This window comes from Ambystoma mexicanum, chromosome 11 (assembly GCF_040938575.1).
Source record: "Ambystoma mexicanum isolate Mex_15411 chromosome 11, UKY_AmexF1_1, whole genome shotgun sequence".
In the NCBI taxonomy this organism is placed as follows: Eukaryota; Metazoa; Chordata; class Amphibia; order Caudata; family Ambystomatidae; genus Ambystoma; species Ambystoma mexicanum.
The window spans coordinates 598,133,259-598,154,900 of record NC_090934.1 but is presented as its reverse complement, the minus strand read 5'-3'; the positions used below and the strand labels follow the sequence as shown (position 1 = coordinate 598,154,900).

The 21,642-nt window shown below is 47.3% G+C and overlaps 1 protein-coding gene across 2 annotated transcripts in view; it reads left to right on the top strand.

The window, feature by feature from the left end:
• E2F8 (E2F transcription factor 8) overlaps positions 1–21,642 on the top strand; it is a 490,718-nt gene that overhangs the window by 58,623 nt on the left and 410,453 nt on the right. The gene's annotated exons all lie outside the window — the stretch shown is intronic.

The window sequence follows — 21,642 nt, the reverse complement described above, 5'->3', positions numbered from 1 at the left end:
TGGATGATGGTTTTATTAGCACTGCTGTAGAGGGCGTTGCAGTAATCTAATCTTTATAGAGTTAAGGCTCTGGCCAGTATAAGGCAACTGTCGTTGGAAAGGAAGGGCCTGCCTGCTCTGATCAGCTTACAGGTATAGGCTGTGGTAGAGGCTAGAGAATTTAGTTGTTTGATAAAGGACATTGTTGCATCCAGGTGGAAACCAAGAGTTTTTACCTACTTGGAGACGATGGTATTATTGCCGTCAATGATGAAAGAGGCATCCTAGTTTGGAGATGTTAGATGGGGAGCCAAGGATTATCAGCTCTGTCTTGTCATCATTCAGGCATAGGCCGTGAGTGGCCATCCATGCCTGAATGATGAGATACATTCTATTCCCCAGCGCCAGGTCCTTGCCATGATCACCGGAAAGCGGGAGGAGAATCTGAGTGTCATCTGCATAGTTAGTGTAGGTGACACCCAGAAGGTCCAGATCATCGAACAGTGGCTTGGTCAATATATTGTAGAGAGTGGGGGACACACAAGAACCCTGAGGGACTCCACACAGGATAGGGGTAGGGTCCGCAGCTGCAGATGGAGAGAATACTCTGCTGGTTCTGTCGCTCAAGAAGGATTCTATCCATTTAACAGCACCTCTAGAAAAGTGGGCTGCTGTATCAAGATGCCTACAGGGGACCTTATGATCAACCAAGTCGAATGCAGCTGAGAGATCGAGTAGCAGTAATAATGCTGTTTTCCCTTGGTCTCTCAGCTCATCGACTTGTGTCTTCAGGTCTATCGGTGCAGGTTCCGTCCCGTGTAGCGGTTGGAATCCTGATTGACAGACCCCTAGGAGTTTGTGCTGTTCGAGGTGTTTTTGGATCTGCAAATATGCAATTTTATCCAAGATTTAAGAAGAAATGGTACTGTTGTGATGGGGGTGGTAGTTGGTAGCGATAAGTGGGTCTAAGGTTTGCTTCTTGAGAAGCGGAAGTACCCAAGATTGTTTCAGATTGGCTGGGACAGTGCCGGAAGCAAAGGAGGCGTTGATCAGTTTGGAAATGAAAGGGGAGATGTCTCTCGCAACCTCTTTTATGATATGTGCTGGGCAGATATCGTCTTTACAGTTAGATGGTTTGAGAGAGAGGATAGTTTTTTCCACCTCGAGGATGGTAGTTTTGGTGAAGCGGAATGTGGTATTTGGATCGGAGATATTTGCGATAGGTAGGGGGTGGTGGTTGGTTGAGATGTTTAGAGAGTCTTTTTTTCATTTTTTATTTTAGTTTGGAGGGTGTTGATTTTGTTGGTTAGTGCTAGTTTTATCTCTGAGCACCAATTCTTGTCTTTAAGGCAGATAGCAGGGGGAGAGATAGGGAACTCTCAATCTTTTAAGATTGAAAATAATTCTTTCATACTGGAGTTGGACTTAGCTATCCGCTCATTGTATGAGTTTCTTTAGCCTGGCAGATTTCTTTTTTGTAATGTGATGCAGTGGACGCTAGCTTCTTTTTGTTTTCGTGGGAAGGGCAAAGCCGCCAATCCGTTTCACATTTTCTTTTTAATTCTTCACTACATGCTCTAACTACTAGACTCTGGCCTAGAATGTAACTCCATCAAAGTTCACTTTGCGGCTCTATCCGCGTACACCACTTCTCAAAACAAGTTGTCTTGGTGGACAGTTCCCGTTATCAAGGCTTTCATGGAGGGAGTAAAGAGACTTTACCCTCCCATTTCCAACCCATCACCAGGGTGGGATCTTAATGTTGTACTCTCAAAGCTCATGGGTCCTCCTTTTGAGGCTATGCACAAATCCAGCCTGCCCCAAACACCTGACATACAAGACCACTTTCCTAGTAGTCATCACCTCGATAAGACGAGCTAGCGAGCTACAAGCATTGTTGGTGTAAAAAACTGTTATACACAAGGACAAGGTGGTACTCTGAACAAATCCTAGGTTTCCCCTTAAATTCGTATCCAAGTTCTACATTAATCAGTCCACTGAACTACCCACTTTTTTCAAAATCCATTTAATTCGCCCGAGAGGAGCCTCCATAAACTAGACGTAAGGAGGACAGTTCTATACTATGTAAACCGGACAAAACCTCTAATGAAAACAGATCACCGTTTGTCTCCATAATCATTTTGCAGCGAGAGCGATCACATTTCCAAATGGATAGTTGAGTGAATACAGCTGTGCTATTCACGGTCAAAGTTCCTCCTAGATGCGATTTGCAAAGCAGCTACTGGGAGTTCATACATACCTTTACTCGGCATTACTGCTTAATACACATACTAAAGCAGATTCACATGTGGGACAATCGGTGCTAAAACATCTATTTGCTGCCGTACCGTCTCACAACCCACCTCCTTATCCAAATACTGCTCGCTAATCTATGCATAGCATGTGATGTAAGCAGATCCACAAGCTTCAGGAGGGATACATTACTCACTGTTTCAACCCAGCAGATACTGCAACCCATCATCCTGTGTCTGAATATTTCATTAGGCAACCACAATTTTCAGTCTTGTCATTTGTTGAACATAGTCTAGACCTAAATCATTTCAGTTTAAAAAAAATATATATGATTTTCTCTACTGTTACTTTTCAAAAAATATGCATACTTTTTTGCACCCAGTCATTTTTTGGAATTTGACATTTCTAATTGTTTTATATAGGCTGTTCTTCTTTACCATCCCCCTATTGAGTGTATCCAGCTTGGCAGGAGCCAGGTTGCAGTCCACCTCTCGCCCAGAACATCCGTTAGTAGGTCTCTCAGTACTCCATAACGTCTCTTCAGCCCTGTTGACCTTGTGCTTGTATTGCAGAAACCCAAAATCTCCTGATGCTTGAAAGAAGGGGTCAGACAGCAGCGGCTACTTGGAAGGTATCTCTGGTCATCTCTTCCTCCTCATTGGTTATGCAGTTCCAGGAGTCTGCGTGTCTACAGCCTCAGGATCCATGCCTCTTATGCAGGAACCCAGCCAATCGACACCAATTTCAGGACCGCCAACTCCCGGTTGGAACGAATTCCAGACAGGCACACCAGAAGACCAAGCACAGCAGAGTGCCGGAGTCCTGCCCCAGTTTCTTGTCCTCCGACAACTGAATCCTTGGCGGGCTTCATAAACTATTCCTGTCAAAAATGAGTGTCAAACCAGCGCATGCCCAACCCAGCACGGCAGAAGGACCAAGGAGGAACAAGCAAACGAGAAATGTCGAAAAAATCATTTGGTCACCATTTTGGGTCAATGGTGACCTTTCGGTGCACTACTTCGGCTGCAAGTACAGCCTTAATAATTGCACAAAAGTAGGTAGGATAAAACCACTGCCATCAGCCATTCAGATCTGCTTGTCACTAATCAAAATGTTACAGGAACTGTGCGAAAGGGGATACTATGTAGCCACTCGGTACGCCCCATAAGGTGGCATGTGCTGATCTCACAATCTGAAAGATAGGAAGGATCACAAATATCCCCATATAACAGAACCTAAACAGGGACGCCCACAGGGCTCTCAGCAACACTTGAGTGCGGTGTGATGCAAAAGTCAAAAGACTGATGCCATAAAACTCCAATAAAAATGTAAAAGCATGAGTGTGTGGAAAAAGGTTCCCACTTGCCGGAACCGACCAGAAATGATTGGCTATTATAGCGTGCTTACCTTTCAATGTTAAATTGTTATACAAAAATAGATTGTTGTTCAATCTCTGCATTTCTTTTAGTCTCCTGTAATAATTTCTTTTTAAGTTATCCACTACTTAAATGCTCACCATCCTCGGAACTCATTAATGAGGCAGTATCAATCAACCAACATAACTTTATTCAGCTCAAGGCCATGAAAGTATGCACATCAAATCTCTAATACAGCATAATCCCAGCATTTTACGGTTGTCCATATACATGGCGCTGTAACTGGCTACACTCAGCAGTCGCGCCTCCAGCTGTATCCGCCAGCAGAATGGGTGTCCTGCCCTGAACCTTGCCCAAAGTTCACTAATGGGTTTGGAATATCCTGCTGGGCCTTGTCTCCCCCCCACACCCCACCCTCAAACCCCCCAGGGGAGTAACATTGGCGCCTGTCAAGGGGGTTGCATTTACACCTGTGGAGACAGAGCCCCTTGTCCAGGAACCTGCCCCCCTCCCCAGCCCCCCCAATATGTGGGCACAGTTCGATTGCGCTGTTGGGAGAATACGTGATTCATAGGCTCTCAGAATGTCCCCTACTACTCCTAATGGAGTCTAAGGTATTCCCCATCTTTCTACTTCTTGTGCACTCAACAATGTTGTTCCTGTTCACAAGGGGATGCCCCCCTGTGGTTCATAACCAATGCAGGCTTTTGTTATGGTGTGCTTCCCTTGGTCCTGGGTGATTTAGGGGAGTTTGGGTACTCCACGCAGATAAATTAACTTTGTTGCCAGAAACCTGTTATATTTGTTCGGTGGGTATCGTAGGTCCTGATGCAACTTCCTAGTGGGGACTTCACAGTACAGGGGCCCCTTTGGGGTAGAGTCCGGTAGCAGTTGGTTGCATGACAGCCCCTCCCTCCCATGGGCTGTCTCCTGGGTGTTTACCTGAGAGATGTTCAGTATGGCGGGGAGAGGGCCCTCAATAGAGTCTGGGTGAGAGGGGGTGGAGATATGGGTCAGAGCCCTTGGGCTTACCACATCCATCTTTTCCGTGTGCTGCCCCTTTGCAAAAACGTCATTGAAGGACAGGAGCAATTTCTTTAACTGGGACAGTTTGGCCAAAACCAGGCTGCAGTTCAGTCTCCCTCCTTTATCCTCTCTGCTGTAGGGGTGGCCACTGGAGTTGCAGGTGACCTGACCAGGCCAGTCATTAGGAGGGCATTATTGGGCTGTGGGTCAAGTATCGGGGCACCCTCCTTTACAAACATTTGGGCATGGCGTGGAGTTGTTAGATCTCCCAAATCCACCATTTGTTGTAGTAGTTTCCATTTTGAGCCTACTTCTGGACCCGGGCCGAGCTTGGGACTATGAAACATTAATGGAGCAGGTACGTGGATCTCCCTGATTTCTTCTGGGGGCTGCAGCGTGGTAGGTATGGTAGGCATATTTGGATACCAGCTGAGTGACAGCAGACTAGTGGGCCAAGCAGTCGGTTCCTTCCCATGGCTGCACAATGCTGATCTATGGGGGCACAGACAGGTCTGGATACTTGTGGTGCTCTAGTCAGAATCCTTTAGGAGGACAATGGCGTGATAACAGTTCTTCCATCTATTAAGCACCCTACATTAGGGCGGTGCGAGCTACCAGGCAGTTACCTTCTTGAGCAACCGGCTCACACCTTCTTCAGGACTCCGTGGCTCGGTAGCAAGCTTTTGTTAAAGCGTGGTTGATAATGCCCGCTAACATCCTGCAGGACGCCAACACCCACCACCCTTGGTCCCAGTTGGGGGAAGTCCGCAGAGTTTGTAGTGGGGGTGGGCTTGACCAAGCAGTGAGCAGCAGTAATGGTCCTCTGGGCACCCGGCGGGACGCCAACATCCGCCGCCCTTGGTCCCCGCCGGGCAGTAATAGCTTCTGGGCATCGATGAGTAGTCCCTCGTTAGAGGAAAATCCTGACACCCAGAAGCTACGTGTAGCTCCACAAATTCCAATTTCGACCCTTGATGCTAGTATGAGCTCCTCAATCCTTAGCCTATCTTCTATTTCTCCTGTCCTAGTCAAAAAAACTCCTCTGTATCCCTCAAATCTCCCTTCTCCTGTAGCTTCCGATCCCCACATAACCAAGAATTCCCCCACCAAGGCATTTCACCAACACCCCTTCCCACCAATACCCAGGTCTTTCTCTGCTATTGCCTTGTAATTCAATCCTTTTTGTTGGCCATGCGACTACACCTTTAACCGAGTGGGCTTTTGGGGATGCTAGCAGGCCTACCTTTTGGTTCATCCCCCATTATCCTTAAAACCCAGTAGGGCTATGGTTAAGACTCTGAGGGGACCTCAGTAGAGATAAGTGTAATAAACTGCATACTGTGTCAACAATTGTTTTCTAAAGCTGGTGCTCAGTTACCTTCTTGCTGATGTTAATCGGCCCATGAGGTGTGAGTAGCCCCCGCAACTCGTGCTCTTCATTTTCCTGTAGACTGCAGGTCTTCCCCAGGTGACCTGCGGTGTCCAGGCAACAATGTATGCTCATCCCGTGGGATGTTGGAATGGGATATTGAACCCCTATATATCCAGGCTACGATTCTCCCCTTCTGTCCTTCTCACGAGGTTCATGCACCATCATGATGGTTTAAACTGCTGCACCATCTTGTGGTTAACAATGAGAGAAAACAAAATAGTCTCTGCCATAGAAATATATCACAAAGCCAAAATGAACATATCCAAAGAGGCATCATGAATCTTGGCACTTATTTCTTCAGAAATGTCCAAGCCTAGAACTTTCCAGTTGAAGTAACAATTCAAAGAACAGAGAAGGTATAATTCTGCCGGGCTTTCTTAGTCCATCTAGTTATACTTTCTAATGAACTCCATTGTTTTGTTTGGATGGTGCACAGCTTCACTGATCCCATCTATCTTAATTTTAAAGACTGCTGGGAAAGACACAAAACGCAAGTCTGTTTTTGCCTGCATAGGTTTTAACGTGGATAGGCGAGCTTCCTCTTTCCAATGATAAGATATGATAGTTTATTTATATAGCGCCCATACACAAAGATGCGCTTCAAGGCAATGGAGGGAACAAGGGGAAAATACAATGACATTCTTACAGGCCATGAACAGTAAGAATGTGAAATTAACTATGGTACTCAGCCTGATGACATTTCAGATGGTGCAAGAGCGAAGACCTAGATAGGGAAGGGAGGGGGAGAGAGGGAAGACAATGGAGACAGACTACCATACTAGGCCTGACGACATTTCTGGTAGAGCCGGAGAAAAACCAACAGTGAGGGAGAGGGGTGCAGAAAAGGAGCAGAGGAACAAAACAAGCGACTATCGTACTAGGCCTGACGACATTTCAGATAGTGCTGGAGGGGGTTGGGAGGGCGACGAGTAAGGAGAGGGGGGAGGAGACAGACGAGGTTGCTATCATACTAGGTCCAGGGACAATTTTTATCGAGTAAGCGCAAGAAGAAAGTAAGGGGGGAGGGGAGGAGCTAGGAAAAGGGAGAAGGGGAGGAGAGAACAGAGAGTAAGCAGTCAAAAAGAGTGGCGAAGCAAGATGGGAGAGCGAATACAATTACTAGGGTAATCCAGACGTGGAACCCTTGCTCACTGTTCTTAGAGAGGCACAGCTCCACCTCACGGACGAGGCCCAACCAGGCCCGAAACACGTGTCTGGGGTTGCTGTTGGTACTCTTGTTCAGAAGAGAATTGCCAGGCATTTCGGTGCTGGACTGTCCTTGGGCAGGACAAAGACTGATATGTACTGGAAATTTCTCTTCTGTGAAAGGATGGTGAGCTAAAGACTCTGGTTGAGACTAACCCGGGATATAGGCCGGTAGTAGAGAAACTCCCAGAACCCCCCACCATTTCTGGTAGAGCCAGAGAAAAACAAACGGTGGGGGAGAGGGGTGCAGAAAGGGAGCAGAGGAACAAAACAAGCGACTATCGTACTAGGCCTGACGACATTTCAGATAGTGCTGGCGGGGGTGGGGGGGGGCTTAGGGGGGAGACAAGTAAGGAGGGGGGGGGAGACAGGCGAGGTTGCTATAATACTAGGTCCAGGGACAATTCTGATAGAGTAAGCGCATAGAAGAAAGTAAGGGGCGGAGGGGAGGAGATAGGAAAAGGGAGAAAGGTAGGGGAGGAGCGAACAGAGGAAGCAGTCCAAAAGAGTGGAGAAGCAAGAGGGGAGAGCGAATACAATTGCAGAAGTTAGTAGTAACACATGATGTTGCAAGCCAGGATACAAGACAAAGATGGGAACGGCGTGATTCAGAGCCACCATGAGTACAAGATGCCAAGGAAGTTGAGCATGAGAGTTGAGAAAGGGTGACGCACCGTGAATCGATGAAGTCCATAAAAGTCAAATGCAGCATAAGCCACAAGACGGTGATGGTGAAACCAGAATGCATCAGGACAGAGTCCTGCAGAAGTAGGCTGGAGGGGGGGGGGGAGCAGGGTAGAAGAACCAAGCAAAACAGGCAATGCTCAGGTTGCTGGAAAAAACTATTTTGTTGTTCACTCTCCACATTATTTTTCTTTGCTCTTTCAGCAGGTGGCTTTTTCCCTGCAAGCGGAGGAATCTCACAATTATAGCCCTGGGACTCTGGCAGTCTGATCGCTTTGGGGCAAAAAGATCTGTGGGCTTTCCCCGCGGGTCTGATTGGTTCAGCTAATACTCTTAATGTACTACATGGGTCTCCCTCCCTTGCAATCCTCAGAAAAATCCCGAAGTTTAGAGGACGTTACGCCTCCTATTGTTCTCTTGGCCAGATAGCCTGGCATTAGCTTCGACTAATTTGAAAGGGCAATGCAAGGTATAGATTGTTTTTTAAAAATTAATTAGCAGAGTTTGCTAATTTCTTTTACAAAAACAATGTAAAACATTATTTGATTAGCGATTTTGAGCTAATATTTTTCATGTCCTCAGATTTTTGTGTACCTCTGCAGTAAGACATTGATGTGATGAGTGCTTGTTAAATGTAAAGGTTAGCTGCATGAATGAATCCACACAAAATAGATATGATTAAAAAGGCTCTGAAAACAGTTTTCAGTGCAAGGATCTGTGCAGCTGGGTGCCGTCTGTGTTGCGCAGGGTCACTGCCTTTTATATTGTATGCTTACCCCATCATATGTTGCGTAAGAAAAAGTTTCATAAAAGGAAAGTCATAGCTGGAGACTACGTATGTGATGGTGCGGCAGGCAGGGTAATTGTCAACTTCAGGTGGACTAGATGACCTTGCCTGTTTTGAATATATTGTTAATACCGCTTTCGGGGGAGGGCAGGCACTCGAGCTGAGTCAGGTAGGCTCAAGTGCAGCATTCCAGCCCTGCGTGCCCATGAAAGTGGCATTTATCCAAGCCGACATGTGGCGCTGATACTTTTATTTGTATGTTTTTAATGGAACCAGGCTTTGCACAATTCCCCTTTCCCTTTAAAAAAAATGACATCTGTCTGCAACTATTTCCAGGACGTGGGCAGGAGGTAAACCGGTCAGTGGGCAGCCAGGGGGGGGGGGGGTTGAGGTTTTACAAGATTTGGCCTGGGGCACCGCCTTCAAGAAAAGGGTCAAAGCTGGGCAAAGACGCATGAAATGCAGGCGGCTACTTGCAGTTTCCTTTTGCGCTCCCAAATGCTGGATTCGGCAGTTCTCTCCCACAGGTGCTAATATATATAATGCAATCATCAAGGTTCAAAATGTGCACTCGCCACTAGCGATTGGCTAATGATATTTGACTCTTGGCGAGTAAGAAATGGTCTGGTGTGTATGTATAGAATTGAGGTGGTAAGTGTCTTTGTATAGCTGGCTAGTAGCTTTCAACTTTCATTTTTTCTACCTGCAATCATAATCCGAGAGCAGAGTGAGCTACAGTGTTATGGTATTACAGTAGGTCTGTACATCTACAGACCGGATGGAGTTATTGATCACTACTTTTCCGTAAGCATCTAGATGGCTTTGTGTATTCATTATTTAGTGGATGGCGAAGCAGGCAGAGAACTGGGCAAACTGAGTAGAATATTGCCATTTGCGGAGATCTTGCATTCAAGATAGCTTGTGTAAAGCATCAGGGTGATTAGAATGTCAGTTTATCAGCTCATGGGTTGAGCACCAGTTGCACAGATGAATACAACCAGTAGGTCACAGACTAGAGTTTCCATCAAAAACAATTGGCTGTGTGATCATGTACATTTTCAAAAGTGATCACTCAATATGATGCACCTTCCCATGCAAAATGAAATATAATTGACACTAATAGATTTAGATACACTAAACTTTACTGGAGACAATGCTGTTTTTTTACAGTATCTATATGGTAATTGTGTAACATACGTTTTTAGGAATGGAATTGCAGGGCTGTCTTTTTAAAAATGTGCCAGACAGAATATAGTGTTGACTTGAGAAGTGATTACTGCTGCACACTCTCTCCATTAGCCTCAGAGAAAAGAGGGTGGAGATAATCCTGACGGCAAGAGAGGAATGCACGGAGCTGTGTTTTCATTGCACAGGGTAATTTAAATGGCGACCTATGCTACACAAGTATTGATTAAATTAGCAAACCTATAGAATTACATATGTGACACTGCTTATTTTATGCCTTGCGTGTATGTAGTTATGTCAGAGAAAGGATGTGGACAACGGGACATGTTTCAACTCTTGGAGTTTAGCCCTATTTCTACTGGGGAGGTTCCCTATAAATAACAAGAAGTTGCTAGTTGGGATGTCATATAGAACTCAACTTTGTCCTCAGTCCAAACCTATACTATTTTTGTAACTGACCCTACCACTAACAAAGAAACACAACCTAGCCAAGAGATGTTTTCTTAACACTTCACTTGCTTGGGGTATGATGGCTGGTGCATCACCCCCTCCCGTCAATGTCTCTGGAAATAGTCCTCTTGTCGTAGCAGGGCTTCTCGTGCAGTTCAAGTAAACCATACATCTTTTGAATTCCACTACAAGTACAACAGGCACACTCCCGGGCCTCTCTAGCATGTTAGTTCGTCTTTTCACACAGTTCAAGCAAACCAAAAGTCTCTTGGATTTGTAGATATTACAGTTGCTCAACTGCTGTCTTTTGCTCACCCCTCCAGGGTGTCTGATGTGTGCCAATAGTAAGTTCCTGTGGCCACATGGGGACCTTCTGGCTCTACTTGAGGTTTTGAGATGTTGTAGGTTTCCACTACCTTTGAGTGGCTGTGACCTTTAGCCCATACTGGTCTCTGTGCTCTTTGCCATCTTTTCCAGTCTCCTTGGGTTGCTTCATGTCTGTCTTTGCTGTGAACCCCTTGCAGGTTATGTCTTTCAAGTTCATCCCCTTTTGATATTGGCTTTGCTGTCCGTCTTTTGGTTTTGGCTTTCAACTTCTCCTCCTTTGGATATTTTTTCTTAGTGTCTGTTGATTTATAGGCCCATCAGCCCTCTTTGGCACTAGGTTTGCTTTCTCGACGTTGGCCCAACCACCCTCATCCCTTCCCTTGCTGAGAACCGCATGCCTGCTTACTCACAGTGGCCTTCTTTTGGGGGAGGCAGCCGCTACTTTCTGCCATGGAACTGGGCTTCTCAGATCATCTATTCCCTGGTGCTTCCTCTGAGTGCCGCGGTTTGGGCATGCCGGTCTTCCGCCTTGGTTATGGTTCGATCTTGCTACTCTTGAGACCTTGGTGTCCATGGCTCCTGGTCTCAGTAGCATTTGCAGACTCGCTGCCCACATATGTATCATGGTCCTGCCTCCGGTTTGCCTCGGCTCTGCGCTACAGCAGTGGACTTTGGCTCTGTGCAGTCTCTGGTTGGTCTGCTGCCAGATGTCGACTCATTCCGCATAAGCTTCTCACGATCAGGTATGGGTCTTGTCCTTTGTCTCTCCATGCACCTAATTCCATTGGTCCTGCATTCCGGGTTCATTGAGGGGGGGGTCAACAGCCAAACCAAGCTAGTTAAAGATCCCTTTTCTTTAACATGATCCGTCCCCATGTAGGCAATAACCCTGTGGGACAGTGGTGGCCAGGAAGATGTCACAAATGTGCTCACTGGGGAGTCATTGCCCCTATAGCGGACTCGCCTCCCTAATCTCAAAGGTGGAGGCTCCCCCTTGAGCAGAAGGGACGAATTCCTAGATTCCTCACAACAGCCGCTCTTCTTAAACTCCAGTTCAGACTGATTTTCCATGTGTTATACTTGCCTCCCCTCCAGCTAATTAGTTCTGGAGTCATGGCATCTTGTAGTATCCCCATAGGTTGTCCAAGTTGGGAGACCACTGCAAAGAGCTTCTTCCTTCCTCTCATGCAGACCTTGGGTTTCAAACTTCATCCGAGACCAACCGCTGATGAACTAGGTGATCAGTTGATGAGAGCGTGTGTCATCCCTTCTGGACTCCGTAGGGGTGTCCAGCCAGAGGAATCCCAATTTAGGGCAGAACAGTGAAGGGTAAAGACCAGCTGCTGACCGGTCTCTTTGAGCCTTTGCTTTGCTGTGTCTTGCTACTTGTCGAAGTACCTGTCATCGCTTTTCAGCTGCATCCTCGCCATGCACTTCTCATGTTATCTCCTCCTTTCCCTTCTACTTCTCTCGACTCTCCTCCTCCGCTCATAACCATTTCCAATATGTTCCCTTCCCTAACATCTCTTCTCTACGCCAACTCTATTCTCCCTCTGCTACTCTATCTGTTCACAAAAGCTACCCCGATCCGAACTTCCAAAACACATCTCATCGAATCCGCCCCAGCATGCCTCTATTTCTCAGACTCCACATCAGTCTGCTTCTACAGCTCACTCTTTCTACTGCTCTTTAGAATGCTTAGTCTGTCTGCAATAAAACCTCCTTTATCTCAGACTTCTGCCTTTCTTGTCCTCCTTCTCGTGACCTCATTACCCTTACTGAAACCTCAATCTCTCTGACTCTGCAACACTTGCTGCCCTTCGTGACCCTTCTTACATCTTCCCTTCCTCACTGGCAGCGGAGGTGGTGTAGGACTGTTTTCATCCTCCAAACTTCCTATCCCTCCTAATTCCTTTCTAATTCTCCCTCATTTGAATATGCTATCTCTACAATCACTGCCCCCTATGGCATACATATTATCTCTCTACCGGCCACCTGATCCAGTAGGCCAATTCTTTTGACCAACCCTCAATTCTTTAACCACCTCTCCCAACTAATTGATTCTCTTCCCCACCACCTCATTGGCAAGTTCAACCTCCCCTCTTGCTCTGCTCCTCTATCCACGGACTTTAACTCTCTTCTACCTAACCACTCACGTTCTTCTGTCCATTTCCTGCCCACCCATTCAAACGGAAATTCCCTTGACCTCATTATCATCTCCTCTCAATTATCTGCCTCTAATATCTCCACCACGCCTTCTCCTTCTGATCACTTGATTGCCTTTGCCTCATTCTCCAATCCTGCTTCTTCTGCTCCCTCTCATCTACTAAAACTATTACTAAGCACAATTTTTCCTCCTCCAAACTACCTGACTACCTCGCGGAATTTGAGTCCAATCTGAACTGAGTTTCCTCTGCTCACTTGTGAGGATTTATTTAGGTTTAGTGGAGTTCCATCAATGCACACAGAATATTGGTTTGTTTCCACTTACAACTGAATAAGGATACTTTACGTCGCTGGCATTACATGGTTTCCTTAACAAAGTACGTTTTATAGTGTACAGCTACATTATGTGAGAACTGCCCTGTCTTGCAATAACTAACTCCAACTGGCCCTTAACCAACTTTTTCAAGATGTTCCTTGTCATATTAACTATATAATAAAAGGCCAGATGTGTGTTTATCCCGGTATGTTTGTCCGATGCAGTCATGCTCAATAGAGACACTTTTGCATAGCTTCGCCTGTTGTCACTGTTGGAGGGATCTGTTGCCTTAGGATACATAGAGACAATGGCAATCTGCATATCTTTGCCTGATGTCACGGCTAGAGGGAGCTGTTGCCTTAGGATATATAGTGGTCCTACTGTGTCAATGAAAACATGCACTTTGGCCCATGTACACAGGCTCTTTCACTAGTATTAAATACTCAAATGGATCTTAAATGTATTGTAGCACATAATGTATTCCCTTGCCATTTTAAGAACATCACCATGAGGGAGACTGGCAACTTAAACAACATGTGCATTCCAATAGCCATCCTTCCACTTGGCTGAGCTAGTAAATGGAAGTGTTTTATAATGGCGCAAGGCCCTGTATGTAGTAGGGACTTCTCAAACCAAAGGCAGGCTACATTTTATTTTATGCAGCAGAGTGTCTCCTGAGCCCAACGCAACTGGAGCCGTTTTGGAACAAAAAGAATAGGTTTCTGCATGGAAAAAAATATTGTACATTAAACTTTTACATAGCAAACAGTTTGTGTGTAATGTTAGTGCAGTTGGGAGAAGGACCGTGAGGAATGTAAACCGTCAGATCTCTTCCCAGCAGCGTTGCCCATTTTCCCACAACATGGGTGGCATTGACAAGTAATCCTTACCCCCCCCCCCCCACATTCACCCTAGCTTGATCACTTCAAAAACAAAAGACGAGCAGGGCATTTTACAAAGGCGATAGATGAAACCTCCCTAAAAGCTCCAGTGTACATTAACTTCTTTGTGTCCTGTCAATTTTTTTGTTTTGAAATGGTGGGGTTATTTTGTGAATGATTGCATTCAAACACCCTGAAAAGCTACTTTCTCAGTCTTGCATTCCCGAAGTTGCTTTCGTGTCTTAACCTTCAATCAGGGGTACGACCACCTAGCGTTCAGTCAAACCCACTTCTAAATGATCTTCCTTTCCAGCCTTAACGTGGGCCAACATGCCTTAATGGATTTACCTTTTACACATCTGACGGTTCCAAATTTAATTTGTACTGCCTTACACGCATACTTATAGAAGGTACTGTTGCAATATATGCTAGTTAAAGTGTTAGTTCAAAAATGTTTTCCTGTTTGAGTTGAGGAACTGAAACCAACTGACGGACATATCCAGCATAGTCAAGACCAGGGGATTGAAAACCTGCATCTCTAAAGGTTAACGTACAGAAGTGTCGAGGTGAGGGTCCCTATTACGAGGGATTCATGTTGCGCACACCATATTGATGACGGGTGGAGGGGATGGCAGCGAACTGGAGCAGTGTTGCAAATCCATATTAATCGAATGGAGTAAAAGATGTTACATTTAGTGTTGCAATGTATGCATATTAGATCTTCACGCACGTAGAAATATACAATATTAAACTTCAAATGCAACACAAACACAATCCACACAATGGGGTGCTTTGCTTTGCTCCATGGTTAACTGTTGCACATGAAATAGGAGGGACAATCTTTACGGAAAGAAGAATGAGTTACCTAGTAAGAAGGTCAGCGGTGCTAATAGGACAAGGCTTGCAGTTCTGCAAGGGAACATATGTTCTCCAGCATTGGATCTTTCATGGATTCACATGCTTAGAATATTCCCCGCCGTCAGGCTGGGAATCCCCGGTACATTATATAGACCCTTTCCCGTAGGAAAACTTTTTCGACGCTTGCGTCCTATCCACCTCGTTTTGTATCATGCGTGCCCGCGCTGTCGGGACGCCATGATATAAATACAGGACCCGCCCCCGCGCTCCCTCAGATTTCAACCGTCTTTCAAAGTAGTGGGATCCTCGTGGTTACTGCTAGTCATAATTAGGTTGTATTTCGCTTCGGCGACGTTATATTCTGGAAATAATATGTCCGGAAAAGCTTTATTTCGTCCTTGTGCGACATGTGGACTCAAAAAAGTCTATGAAGGTGATGCCCACATGGATTGTATCTACTGTCTCCACCCGCACCACACGGCGGATACATGCGAGATATGCCAGGGTTTCTCCCAAAAAACCCTTAAAGACCGAAAAAGAAGGTTGGTCGACTGGCTTAACGACGGAGCGGGTGCCTATCCAGCATCAGAAGTTGGCTCCACGGCCTCCAGGAGCAAGTCGGAACCTCCCTAGAAGAAGGTACGGCCTGCCGAAAACCGCCCTGCGGACAAGCCTACGGAGAAGCATGCTGGGTCTTCCTCATCACACAAAAAGGCCTCCTCCTCCTCCTCCTCTAAGACGGAGAGGCAAGCAGCGTCAAAATCCTCCTCAGGGGACCGTCCTAGGTCTTCAGTGAGTCGAGACTCTTCAGCAGGGAAGTCGGCAACGAAATCAGCTACGAAGTCTAAAGGCTCGGTGCCGGCGACTTGCTCGTCGACCCCGGTGTCGCTGCCGATGCCTATTACTATTCAGGCAGCAGCGGTGGGGATTCCTTCGTCGACGATGACTCAATCTATGGCCTGGCAGCCAGAGGTCTGTGACCCGGCCCCCCCCTGAGGTCCTACTGCAGCCAGACACGGCCTTGTCGGTGTCGTCAGCGGACGGAGAATGTGGCATGGTTATGCAGCCGTCGGACTTGGGCTTACGGCCTTCCAATACGTCGACGATGAGTGCGAGTGGGGGTATGGCCCCTCTATCCTCGACGTTGCTGACCCCCCAGACGGTTTTGTCTCTGGATGTGCTTAATACACTTCAGAAGCTCCTGCAGCGTCTGGATACGCAGATCCCTCAACCTGGCACTTCATCGTTGATATTTTCTGCACCTTCCGTCGACGAGCAAGCTCAAGCAGCTCGTTCGACGACCAGAAGCCCGTCGGCCTCCCAGGCGGTGAAGGATCGTCCTCGAGCGCAGGAGGAGGGTGAGCTATCGGAGTCCGATTCTATACGAGGTGACTCAGGGTCGGACATTTCCCTGTCGCCGTCGAGAGACCCAACATGGAATTCAGATGTAGAGGTAGAGTCTACGAGGAGCCAGGCACAACCATCTCCTCCGGATGATGTGGGAGCCTTCCATGCAATGATGGGAAAAGCGTGTTCCGAGTTCGGCTTAATTCCTGAGGAGCAAAAGAAAGACTGTTTTCTTTTTGACCACATGGGTCAAAGGAGGAAATCGGTATTTGCCATCCCAATCCTGGACCACGTGTGGCAAGAAGGCCTCAAGACGATGCGTCATCCGTTCTCGGAACCGGATATTAAGGGGCGTACTGAGAAAAAGTTTAAAGCTCCGGAGTCCACTCCAAAATGTCTAACATCACAGCCTCTGTCGGACTCTGTGGTATCGGCGGCAGCGGCTAGGAAGGCCAGAGTACAGCAAAAATGTTCAACCCCACCAGAAAGCGAGGCCAGGAGGCAGGACGCCTTTGGGAAAAAGGTGCTCTCAGTTGGCGCCACGACGGTAAGAGCAGCCAACTCCTTGGCGATTGTATCACGATACGATAGGGAGATGTGGCATAAAATAGCCCCTATCCTAGAACATTTGCCGGACGAACATCGAAAAGCAGCCATGTTGCTAGTACGAGATGGTGAGGAGGCCTCGAACCACGCAATTAATATTGCGGTGGACCTAGCAGAGGCTGGTTTCAAACAAATCAATCATGGCGTAGTACTGCGTCGACGAGCGTGGTTCAAATGTACTACTTTCAGACCTGAAGTCCAGTACAAAGTCCTAGACATGCCCTGCGAAGGAGAACATCTGTTTGGAGACAAGGTAGATGAAGCCTTGAAGGGGATGAAAGAAGACACGGATACCGCTAGGTCTCTCGGCGCCCTCCAGACAGGTAGAAGTTTTCGCTCTTTTCGCCCCTTCAGGGGTGCTTCCCGAAACTCCCGCTTTGGAGCCTCTAGGGACCGTGGATTTAACAGGCCCTCATACTCCTCACAAGGTTACAGACGTGCATCCCAGTCGGCACGTAGAGGCAGAGATTATCAAGCCTCCAGAAGACGCGGCTCGGGTCCCTCGTCGACGAAGGACAAGCAAACCAGCAACCAATGACGGCCTTCGGAACGTCCTGGGGGGTCGAGTCTCATCATATCGACCAATGGAAATGCATCACCACAGATCGATGGGTTCTGGACACGATTCGCATGGGTCATGCGCTGCAATTCAAAAACAAGCCTCCAAGTCTTCCGCCAGTGTTTTCGGCCCAGCCCCACCTTCGAGTTCTAAGACAAGAGGTGGCGCTTATGCTGCAAAAAGGAGCGGTAGAACGGGTTCCTGTGGCACAGGAAGGACAAGGGGTTTATTCCCGGTTCTTCGTTGTCAAGAAGCCAAATGGAAAATGGAGGCCCATTCTCGACCTGAGGGTACTCAACAAATGGCTAAAGAGCTCAAAATTCAAAATGCTAAAGCTCCAGGAGGTTATCAGGTCAGTGCAACCCATGGATTATCTGTCGTCGCTAGACCTTCAGGACGCATATTTTCATATCCCAATACGCCCACGACACAGGAGATATTTAAGGTTCGTCGTCGGGCGAAAGCATTTTCAGTTCATGGTCCTCCCGTTCGGCCTCAAGTCCTCCCCCAGGACGTTCACCAAGTGTTTGGCCCCTATAGCGGCCCATTTAAGGAAGGACGGTCACCATGTCTATCCCTATCTAGACGACTGGCTGGTCAGAGGTTCGTCCATGGAACAAACGCGAAACAGTCTGGGGGCCACGATGTCCCTCTTACAGGAACTGGGCTTCGCGATAAACTTCAGCAAGTCCTCCGTAGAGCCTTCGAGGACCTTGGTCTTTCTAGGAGCGGAGTTTCATACGCACACAAGCCTTGTAAGACCATCCAGCGAAAGGATACAGAAGCTACAAAGCAAGGCGTCGGAATGGAGATGCGGTACCAGGGTGTCGGTGTGCAAATACATGTCCCTGCTAGGGACCATGTCATCCTGCATTCTGTTGATAAACAACTGCCGTCTGTTTATGAGGCCTTGCCAGGAATTTCTAGCGGACCGTTGGGCGCAGAGCCAAGGTCGCTGGTCCGACAGACTGGTCATCGACGAACAACTGGTACAAGCACTCTGTTGGTGGAGAGCTTCTACTCATCTAACGAGAGGAATGCCTCTGGTGGAACCGGAGTTCCAGAAGACGGTGGTGACGGATGCATCGCTGAGCGGATGGGGAGCTCATCTGGACATGTTACAGGTACAAGGCCGGTGGTCGTTACAAGAGTCCTCCCTGCATATCAACCTGCTAGAACTGAGAGCAGTGCGGTGGGCTCTAAAATCCTTTCTTCCTCAATTGAGAGACTCCGTGGTGCGTGTCATGACGGACAACACGACTACGGAAACAAGGAGGAACACGTTCCAGGTCCCTGTCGATGGAGGCACAGAAAATCTGGCATTGGGCCCTGCAACACAACATGCTAATCTTGGCGTTCCACCTGCCAGGCGTGAGAAATGTGGAGGCTGATGCCCTCAGCAGGGAAATGAACGAAGTTCACGAATGGGTGCTGAATGACCAGCAACTACAACATGTATTCAAGAAGTGGGGATATCCTTCCATCGATCTATTCGCGACGAAGGACAACAGGAAATGCCCGCAGTATGCAAGCAGATGGCCTCAGCAGGGCTCACTGGGGGATGCGTTCTCCTTCCCATGGACGAACAAATTTCTGTACGCATTCCCTCCATTTCCTCTTATCCGGAGGACGTTGCAATGGATCCTCAAGTACCAATGTCGGGTGATTCTGGTGGCCCCGTATTGGGCCAGACAGGTGTGGTTTTCAGACCTGCTGCACATGGCGGCGGCGGAGCCAATGAGGTTCAGGAAGATCCCCAACCTTCTGTCTCGACGGGAGGGTACTGTTTGGCATCACGACCCGGACAGCCTCAAGTTGACGGCCTGGCTCCTGACTTTGCCGAATTTGGTCAGCTAACGATTCCGGAGGAGTCTCGTCGTATTCTGCAAGCGGCAAGAGCACCTTCCACAAACACTTCATACGTGTACAAATGGAGGAGTTTCTGTCAGTGGTGTGCGGATCAACCAGGTTTGGTTCCGCAGTCGATTAAGCCGGAACAGCTCCTTCCATACTTGCTGTTCTTAGCTCAAAAGGGCTTATCGGTGTCGTCGATATAAGTACACCTGGCCGCCATCTCCAGGTTTACACGTCAAAGACATTCCGCGCCATTATTCAGCGACCGCCTGATTAAGCACTTCCTTAAGGGTCTGTTTAGGAGTTTTCCTCCGGTGTGGAGCCTCAATCTGGTGTTAGCGTCTCTTATGAAACCTCCTTTTGAACCAATGTCATCATCGGCTCTAAAGTTTTTGTCGTGGAAATTGGCCTTCCTGGTGGCCATCACTTCAGCCCGACGTATTTCGGAAATCCAAGCTCTAATGGTAGACCCACCATACTTAAGATTTTTCAAGAACAAGGTGGTCCTTGCCACTAACCCACAGTTCATACCGAAAGCTCCTTCAGTGTTCCATAAACATTCCTCTATTGTCTTACCTACGTTTTTTCCAGAGCCATGCTCGGGAGCGGAGTGCACGTTACACACATTAGACGTGAAAAGGGCTCTCGTTTTATCTGCATCGCACGCATCCTTTCAGGAAAACTAGACAATTGTTCGTGGCCTATGGTTTGGGTGCTAAAGGCAAAGCTATTTCAAAGCAAGGACTGTCAAGATGGTTATCGTCTACCATTTCGTACTGCCATTCCAAGGCTGGGAAGCCTCTTCTGCGACGCCCAAGAGCTCATTCAACTAGAGCGGCGGCATCGTCGACGGCGCTGTGGTCTGGAGTCCCTCTGGGGGACATCTGCATGGCGGCTACCTGGGCGGCTACACACACTTTTACCCGCCATTACTGCCTGCCACAACAACATGCCGAAGATACTCGGATGGGACAGGCGGTGCTTCGACACCTATTCCAATAAGGTACTCCCCGGTTGAGGGGTTAGATCTTGTTGCAATTATGATTGAATATTGTTCGTTGGGAGGAAAGTATGTGAGTTTGCATGCACGCCTCCTCTTTTCGGGATGGAACTGCTATGTAATCTATTCTAAGCATGTGAATCCATGAAAGATCCAATGCTGGAGAAGGGAGTAGTTTCTTACCTGTAACTCCATTTCTCCAGCAGTGGTATCTTTCATGGATTCACATGCGCCCACCTGCCTCCCCTGAGCATGCAAACTGGTTCCCCCACTACTTTGGGGGCCGAAATCTGAGGGAGCGCGGGGGCGGGTCCTGTATTTATATCATGGCGTCCCGACGGCGCGGGCACGCATGATACAAAACGAGGTGGATAGGACGCATAGCGTCGAAAAAGTTTTCCTACGGGAAAGGGTCTATATAATGTACCGGGGATTCCCAGCCTGACGACGGGGAATATTCTAAGCATGTGAATCCATGAAAGATACCAATGCTGGAGAAATGGAGTTACAGGTAAGAAACTACTCCCTTATCTCGCCCTGTGTATTGAAATGTTTAGAGGGGGTTTAACCATTTGTTTGGTAATAAACATGAGGCCAGGGTCCGGCGGTTTAGTGTTTTACATGTCATCGGAGGCTGTATGTGGCTGCATAAATTAGGTCTTTTAGGCTCCAGGAGTCTGGGGAATTGAGATCGCAATCAGTTGTTCAAAGTAAATCCTATACATGCGGACCTTCCTCTAGTTGCTAAAATACATAAGCGACCATGTGCAATCACACTAAGTTGAAGGCCTTAGGCCAGTTATTGCTGGCAATTAATGAGGTTGTCAATATTCATGTTTAACCATGTACTGATGTCATGACCTACTACGGACGAATCCCAAGAAGAGGTGTGTTTTGAACATGATCTGAAAATGATCATGAAGATGAGACCTGCCAATGAAAATGTAAGAATTGGGAAAATATGAGATTTCTTTGAAGAGGTTTTGCCCAATCCTATTTTGGTGGTTGATGTTAATAAAGTGTCTGGGAGTGTTTTAAATTGTTGCAAAGGGTATAGTAGATGCCAACTGATGTTGTATTGTTGAGACTTGCGTTAGTTTGGTACTGCAACACCATCTAACTGCTCCCTGGAGCTTTGTACAATAAACTAGCTTTATATACAACCGTGTACTCTCATCTTAAGTGGTGGGCCTGTTTTGGGTTAAGTCGATTTAAAGGCCCATCCACACATTGGCACTGAAATTTCCACATTTAGCCAAAAGCATTCTATATAAGAACCCTGACAAAAAGCAGAATGAAACACAATTGGCCTCATCACGAGTTGGACGGTATCTTGACTGGGGACCCACC